General features: G+C 31.7%; 3 pseudogenes; 2 read left to right on the forward strand and 1 right to left on the reverse strand.

The window, feature by feature from the left end:
- The first annotated feature begins 3,555 nt into the window (after positions 1-3,555).
- Positions 3,556-3,649, forward strand: LOC125494562 (small nucleolar RNA snoR69Y; annotated as a pseudogene).
- Positions 3,644-6,242, reverse strand: LOC104905586 (uncharacterized; annotated as a pseudogene).
- Positions 4,163-4,256, forward strand: LOC125494566 (small nucleolar RNA snoR69Y; annotated as a pseudogene).
- Positions 6,243-9,116: the final 2,874 nt, after the last annotated feature.

Raw genomic sequence — 9,116 nt, forward strand, 5'->3', positions numbered from 1 at the left:
TAGAGAATCTGGACTCTGGTTTACATCACTACACAAATGAAATGAGGGGGGGGGTGTTTTATGAGATCTACAACTACATTGTATTAGATCGAATTTTTCGTATATAAGTCAACCTAATCTAAATTTAGAACTGGACCATTGAGATATATTGTAGGGGGAATAAGAGTAATCTCCAACGGGAACAAGTCACAACCCTATCCTATAGGCTATAGTGAATGGTTTGTTAGTTTCAAATCATGCTTAAAAGTTGGTTAAAATCTCTTTCTCATTTCAACTTATATTTTAGAAAAGTTTAAAAAAGGTATCTGCGTCAAATAATTCAATTAAAAAAATTAAATCTCCATTATATAAGGGAAGGGGGAAGATGGTGTCCCCCTTTGAAAATACTAAATTACCCATAATGATTTAATGAAATAAAAAAAATACAAAAGAAAGAGACCCCTTTTTCATTTCAACTTACCATTCTAAAAAAGTTAAAAAAGGTATATGCATCAAATAATTCAATCAAAAGATTAAATGCACAAAATATCTTGACTTCTTTTTATAAGAGAAGATGGTATATATGACGTGCACCTCGAAAATATGAAACACTCACTACCTTTGATACTCTTTAGGACTTGTTCTCTTCGTCATAAAACAATTGAACTGAATTGAGCTAAATTGAACTGAACTGAATTGAACTGAACTAAATAGTGATATGTGAGAGTAAAAGTATTGTCCAGAGCTGAACTGAAAATAAACTTGGGAGAACAGACCCTTAATTCAATTTGACCAAGGGGCTGTTCTCCCACAACTTATTTTCAGTTCAATTCAGTTCAGTTTAATTCAGTTCAATTCAGCTCAACTATAGACAATACTTTTAGGGCCTGTTCTCTTCGGCATAAAACAGCTAAACTGAACTGAACTGAAGTGATTGGAGATGAACTGATTGAAGCTGGAGATAAAGCTGAACTGAACTGAACTGAACTAAACTAAACTGAACTGAATTGAATTGAATTGAATTGAATTGAATTAAATTGAATGTAATAAATATTTAAATAATAATATTATGAATATTAAATAATAATTATAATGATAAGTAATGATAATGATTAATAATAATAATAGTTTGAATATTTTAAAATGATAGTTATAAATATATAATATTAATAATCATAAATTATTATTAATAATAATTAATATTTACTCCCTCTGTTTTTTTATCATTCTCACTTTCATGTGCGCGTCTCCCAATGCACGTTTTAAAACTTAAACTTAAAAATTATAACGATTGAATATTAATAAAGTACTAATTGAGACGAATCAAACAAGACCCCACATGACTATGTTTTTTCTTATAAATTGATAACATTTGAGAAGATTCTCTCTATGCATGAATAGTGTCAAGATTCCAAGTGAGAAAGATAAAAAAAACAGAGGGAATATTATTTTATATTATTTGTATTAATATATTAATACTTGATTATGATATATATATAATAACAATAATATTTAAGAAGTAAATTAATATTACTATTTTAATAATTAGATTTAATAATATAATAATATTTAGTAATAAAAATAATGATTGGGTTGGACCGCGAAAATTACATCATAAACCGTCTTGACGCGATTTGATTGGTTTAGGGGCTAAAAAACGTGGGTTTATTTGTGCTTTGACCTAAACCATGTTCCTCCTAATAATAATAGTAAATAATGAGTAAAACTATAATAAACAACAATAATATATAGAAACAACAACAACAACAATAATACTTAATAGTTATGATATAAAAATAAATAATAATAATAATTTTAAGAGTAATTAGTAAAATAAATTATACCAACAATGGAGCTGAATTGAACTGAACTGATTGGAGCTTAACTGAACTGAAATGATTGGAGCTAAATTGATTGGAGCTGAACTGAACTGAAAATAAGCTGGGGAGAACAGACCCTTACTCTCACATATCACTATTCATTTCAGTTCAATTCAATTAAGTTGTTTTATGCCGAAGAGAACATACCCCAACTCAGGAAAAACTAATCGAGTAAAGGGCATAAATTAAAACAAATCAAACTAATGATATTGAGCATAACATATACTTTTTTTATTGCATTTTGATTGAGTTATTCATGGAAAAAAAATGAAGAAAATACTTTTTTTTTTAACTTACTTGCACCATCAAAAACCTTCTACCCTCCGTTGAGAATATAACAAATGCTACTTTCATACAATATCTTAACGGAATTCTTATGTGTATTCTTTTTGTTCATAATTCAATTACAAAAAATTAGTATTAAAACATCACTCACAACGTTTATTAGTTTTTTTCATTAGTGAATTAATATATTTCAATTCATCTAACTATTAATCTCTGATACTTCAAGTGTAATCATAACTATAGTACGAATGAAGTACATAATAGAATAACAAGTTTTGAAATTAACGCACACATCATGTGCATATTAGAGCTTGTTTGGTTAACCTTCAAATACACGGGAAGTTAGAATTTGTAGCAAGTAGGTATATGTGTTGTTGTTCAATTGGCAAAAACATGGGAAGTAGAACTCTCTAGGAATCTCTATTTCCTACAAAATGGAGGAAATAACTTACCTGGGCCTCCCTAGATAAGTAGAAATTCCCATGGGAAATAGAATTTCCCATTTTCAACCAAACAAAAAAATGTACTTTCTAGAAAATGAAATTTCATGGGCAATGCAAATTCAAGAGAAGCTATACTTCCCAACTTCAATCAAACGACCCCTTAAACTAGTATTTTAAGACGGGGAGTACCTTTTTATTTATCAACTTTTCTGATTTAAAACTGGTTTTCAAGTATTTTTCTCGTGCAAAATTTATTGATTCATACTGGATTTATTAAAGAAGATTATAAAAACGAATTAAAACGTAGTAATTAATTCATAGGCCCGTTTTCGAAAGCCCAAATAATCTTAGGTGCAGGCCCAATGAGTAATACCAACGATATCCGCTTTTTTTGCTCTTCTATAAATAATCCTTCACTTTTGTTATTATGATTTCAAGATTTCTTCGCCTCCTTTCTGTCTCTTTGACAAAACACTTTAGGGTTTTTATGAGAGCAACCTTCGAAGATCTCTAATGGCGGACGATGATAATTCGTCGTGGTTTGTGTGTCTTAAAATTTATCATCTCTGTTTTTTTAACCCTCTACAGTTATATTGTTAAATTCGTTATACTTTAAGTTTTGGTGATTATTTGATGGTTTGCTGAACTCTTAAGTGTTGTAATGAGGCAACTTTTTTTTATTGCATTTGAATTAATTAAATAAACTTTTAGTCATTGTTCGAGAGCTATTATGCTGGAGTGTTTCCTTTGCATGCTATGCATGTCTTACCCGCCACTGTATTGGCGTTTCCTACAGGCGAGTAGTTTTGTAGGGGTTAGTCCTTCGACTGACTTAATTTCTTAATAATAAAAAAATTGTTCGAGAGCTTACTAATTGCTCAATGTGTCCATTTGTTTTTTTTGTGTAAAAGTATCTATCCTTTGGATGAACAACCGTCGAAAAGTTTATTGACTTGTTTTTAAAATGTTTTAATTGCGATGATGACAAACATCTAACCCAGCTCTTTGAGGTCTTTTGTAGACCCGGGAAAATACATATGTTCATTTTGTCTGAGCTTTGAATTTTACTTTCTATTTGCACTAACTATACACCTTGAAAGTAAAAAAAGACTCATTTGAAAGTTGTATGTCTCCATGGTTTCTCTAATAAAATACTCTCTCCGTCCCAAAAATATAGTTTCCATTTCCATTTTTTCACGATAATTTATGCAAGTTTGGGATAATAAAGATTTTTTGTTTATTTAAATAAATGTTGTATGGGAAAAGATGATTTTAGAAGAGAGAATGGAGATAATTGGTGAAAGAGCATTAATTGTAACATTTTGGTTGAATAAACAAAGGAAAAAACAAAATTCAAGAAACAAATAAATGATAGGACACGATTTTTCTAGGCAAATTACGGAAAAATGTGGAACTAAATATGAAAATGGGAACTATATTTTGGGACACCCAAAATGAAAATGGAAACTATATTTTGTGACGGAGGGAGTAGCTATCTTTTTTTTGTTCTCTTGAAGAACAATTATGGGAAATGGTGACTCGAATATTTTTTAAAATTATTTGAGTTTTAAATAAGTGTGATGCGATGATGACAAACATCTATACCCAGCTCTTTGAGATCTTTTGTAGGTCCGGGAAATACATATGTTCGTTTTGTCTGAGTATAAATGTGTAAATGAAATCATAGATTCAAACTTGAGGATTATTTTGAGTGTTTTATTTTTTGAACGTTTGGTGATTTGCTGAGCTGCAATTCAGAGACCTTTTTTCAATGACCTTGGCTTGTTTTCCTTGTGTGAAATATCTTTCAGATCACTATGAAGGAACTTCGTCAGCGCAAGATACCATTTACTATCCGTCGTTATTTGCCTGATGGAAGGTATGGTAGTTCTTCTGGTTGGATGCAATATTCCAAGAATCTTCAACAATCAATTCATAGCTGCAAAATATTAATAATGCAGTTATAAAAATTAATCAGACCAGATTGTTAATTAGATCATCTCTAATCAGTTAATAGTAAGACTCAGCTGGATACTTGATACTTGTATAGTGTCTGCCTAAATTATATTGGCAACATACGTTGGATTGTGGCTGATTGTATTAGTGTGATTATTTTCTGTTACTAATACAATCAAATACTAATTGCTAAGTACAAACTATAATTAGCAAGTGCACTCTAAGTGTACTCTACTAATTGCTTAAGTGCACACTGCTAATTTTCCATCTAACCAAATCAATTCATACCAGGGGTTTCAGAAATCAAACCAGTTTGTCTTTCTTCGAAACTTAACCAACCACGCAAGTATGTTAAGATTCCAAATCTAGTTGCAACATACAAGCATATTTAAAGCAAGTTAGTTTGTTTCATATTGCACAATTCCAGGATATTCCTGCTTGAGATAATTCTGACAAGCTAATTAAAGTGGCCATACAATAGCTACCTGTACTTCTAGGAAAAGAATTGAGGAACTTACATCAAGAGCGATTTGGTATTCACTTTCAATCCAAATAATTCCATGGTCAGAAATAGTATTACAGGATAGGGCTGTTCTCACAACCTTTGGGAATGGAAAGAGATTCTTGGCCAGCCCTTTACCCTTAAGTGGAGCACCCGGGGTGAGGGGATTAGTCACTGCTATCGGCGGTGGATACCTTGGTTGTTCACCCAAAAAAAAACATTGTAATATGTAATCTTCTGGAGAAAGAAAACTATATTATCATGTTTGTCTGAAGTACATCTCAGAGTTGAAACCTAGTATTCAAGGTAATTGTCCAGTTTACTAAAGTTTTTTGCACAAAAAGAGATTTGACTGATGGAGTCTAAGATGCATAACAACATTACCAAACCAGTGACTTGAACACATCTTCCAAATCAGCAGTTGTCCGGGGTAAGAAATCATCCTGTTTATGAGACAGAGCCTTTCATAAGAAGTGAATTGGTTTACTTAAGATACTTATTAGGTGAATAAAGATGGAGTGTAAACCAAAATATATATCTATAATGGTCATACCTGGAGCACAACAGAATTGACAACATCTGCATATCGAACATCCAAATTCAAGGACATACATCTCGGGGGAGCCATTGCATAGCATCTGATCCTCTTCCTCTCAATGTTCCCCAACAAATCCAAATTTTGCACAGCCACAAGTGTCAACAACGAGACTACTCCAGCGCCCAATGAATGACCAACAAGCGTCAATGTATAAGTAGGATTTTTCTCAATCAAACCCCTCAAGACCTCATGCTCCATACTAAAAACTCACTGAGCAGCCTTTAAAAGGCCATTGTGAACATACCCACCATCAAATGGTGCCTTCCCTAGTTTATTATCGAACAGAATGGCACGATCACTCTCTCCCCATAGTCAGTTCCCTAACAACCAGCACTACATCGACATCGTCATGATCGAGATATACTAAGTAAGGACTAAGGAGTCACCTGACCCCTGGTCTCTTCATAATCTTTTCGAAGCTCTACCCAATCAGGATTCATTTTATATCCACCCGGGGGTGCCCACATTGGATTTCTAAGATCATCCTCATATACTGCTAGAATATATCTACAAAGCCGAGATAGGACATAATTCATAATCGTGCAACATATGCGTCGTAAGCCAAAATAAAATTTATTCTCAATACGACATCATAAAATTTTAAATCATATATTTAACTACTGATTTTGTTTAGACAATCACTCCCTTAAATTGTAGAATCTACCAAAATTATCTATATTGATAACGGATGTCAAAATTCTCAATGCAAGTAGTGGTGGCTTGTTAAGTGTGAGCGTGATTGCCAAAATAGAGAGCGGAAGAGGAAGCGGATTTGCGAAAGGGAGCGGAAGAGGAAGCGGACGTATGGGTGAATGACAATCGTGATGCAAATTGTGATTTTATTCAAGCATCTAAAGGAAGCAGTATGCTGAGTAACCCATGAGCAACTAAACATACAGGTCATAAGCCAGTTTTAACATAATCTCGATACACGACTCTATAACTGTTAGTCACACGTTAATATTCAGACAATTCTTTTAGGAAACACTTCCTAAATTTTTTTATTTTATGGGAAAAAAACTTTTCCATCCAGTTTTCATTATTGTTAATACAAGATCATAAAATTTAAATCACAAGTTATTAGTTTTGAAATTTAGATAGAATTGTTCCCGAGTCTAATTAAAACACTCGCTATTGATAGTAATGTGTAATAAGTATTTCATATTAGTATTGAACACAATTTTCAGATATCAAGTCCATTTTTTACTAAACCCATCGTATGAGTTATCAAAAAAAATGTTGTATACGCCCAACAACTAAGCACAAAGAAAGAGAGTATCAATACAATATATTAGTTCTATAAGTTACGGTTTTAGTATTTATCAGTGGTTGCTCACAACTCGCATGTATATCGAGGTTGAGGTGGTGGAGTAGTGGCATCGATTCTCACCTCATATCCTGAGGTCTAGTGATCAAACCTCATGTGACTTATTTGAGGAATTTCCCTTATCCGCCCTCAAGTGAGTCCTCTTCATCTTACAAAAAAAAAAAACTCGCAAATTCAGAATGTCCATGTTATTCTTAGTGTTCTCTACTCGAGTTCTTTTGAACTTCGTGCGACCTCGTCTAAAATTACTATAATCCTAAATCTCTAGTGTCCTTGTAGTTGTGGTAGTGCACGCAATGAGTTACATAAGTTTTATTATACAATCTTTTCATTAGTTATCGGTGATTCGTTAAAATGTTGTTAAATTAGTCCAAAAATGTTCTTATCAAGTTATCATGGATCAAATACATTCGTTTTGATTTTTTTTTTTTTTAGTAAAACTTTAAAGGTACGATAATGAAGTCGCAACCTTTTTTAGGGAATGATGGTTACATACAAGCAAAATTACGAAATGACACTATTCTTTCTTATCCTCTATTGTAGATTTGTAGTGGAACCAACATGAAGCCATCGACCAATAGTAACAATACAAAACCCACTTGGGAATTTGGGATATATCTCTGAGAAAGTGTTTCAAAGTATCTGTGATTAAACCCAAGAAAACTGTGGTTGCTTCTTGTGAGATGAGCAAAAGCTAGTTGTAGTGTCAAACTGTCAATTAATCTTGATGTCTTAATTTCATTTCTTTGCTGACTAGGATTATATATATCCCCTTATCCATCCATCTATAAGCTATTTAGTACCTTAGGTTGGTTTGGTTGGGGACTTTAAGGCTACCATTTTTCATAAACCTCGATAGAGTATATTCTTTTGCTGTTATGAATTATGAGAGTATGGCCGCTCATGTCCCAAAAAAACATGTCATTCTTCTTTTTTATCAAATTTCTCTCTCGCATTACAAAAGTTTGTCATGAATTATGACTCATTTTGATAAATACACCCTACTCATGAACCCCCCTCCCCTCCCAAAAAAAGAACATCGTCCTTCTCTATCCCACTTCTTACTATATTCATCCTATTTACTCTCTCCTAAATCAATACATATTTATACCTTTTGATATTTATAATATCATATAAGATAATAAATAAATTATTTTGTAAATTAACGATCCTAAATAAATTCATTTGGTAGTAATTAATTTTGATTAAAAAACTTCTTCAATAATAAAAACTTCCAAAAATGATTGTTCATGCGCGTACAATGTAAAGAGGAAATAATTAATTTCAGAAGAGTGTCAAAATATAGCAAAATGAAAGTCTATTTATATATCTCAAAAAGATAGGACAATTAGTGAAATTTTTATTTTTTTTTTAATTTGTATTTTTGAAGTTATTCATATTAATAAACTTGAATTATAAAAAAATAACCTTTATGTCGCACTACCACATGTTCACAAATCGTTTGCTTACGTCATAAGATGACCAATTATGGTTTGGATTATAAGATGACTAATTTTGGATTGAGTCATAGCATAACCTAAATACAAACATCAAAAAACCATAAATGCAATCTTATGATTTTTTTAGCAAAGTTCATGACTTAAATTGATGTCAAAAAAAATCATGAGTGAGAATGCTCTAATATCAACATTGTTGTCATGCCTTTTTACTACAAATGGACCTATGGGCTACGTGTATTGTTAAGACGTGATTGTTTTTTTTCTTCTTTTTTTTTTCTTTACTTTTGGTGCTATTTTTTTGATATATTTGAGAGCGACACTTCGTCAATTGCAAGAATTGGTTATTGAGAGAGACATATATTAAGTATTCGAGTTTTTAAGTTCACCAACAATGATTACAAGTTTAATGGATCAAATTAGGTGGTCTTTGTATTTCGTTATTTATGAATGAGCTTATAGTTGATATAGGACTATTATAGGAGTATTATTTTAAGTGACTCTCTAATTTAATTAATTTATTGGAGAAAAAGACTTTGCATTTAAAACAATTGCTGTTAACTTTTTCCTTTCCATGACATTTATGCTAATATTCTTCTCTTCCTCAAACTATTTTGTGTCCGCAAAAGGATGTCCTTGGGTGCTAGATAAGAAACATATTTATTTTAAAAAAATGGAAATTAATAATC

The sequence above is a fragment of the Beta vulgaris genome, chromosome 1 (genome assembly GCF_026745355.1).
Source record: "Beta vulgaris subsp. vulgaris cultivar EL10 chromosome 1, EL10.2, whole genome shotgun sequence".
In the NCBI taxonomy this organism is placed as follows: Eukaryota; Viridiplantae; Streptophyta; class Magnoliopsida; order Caryophyllales; family Amaranthaceae; genus Beta; species Beta vulgaris.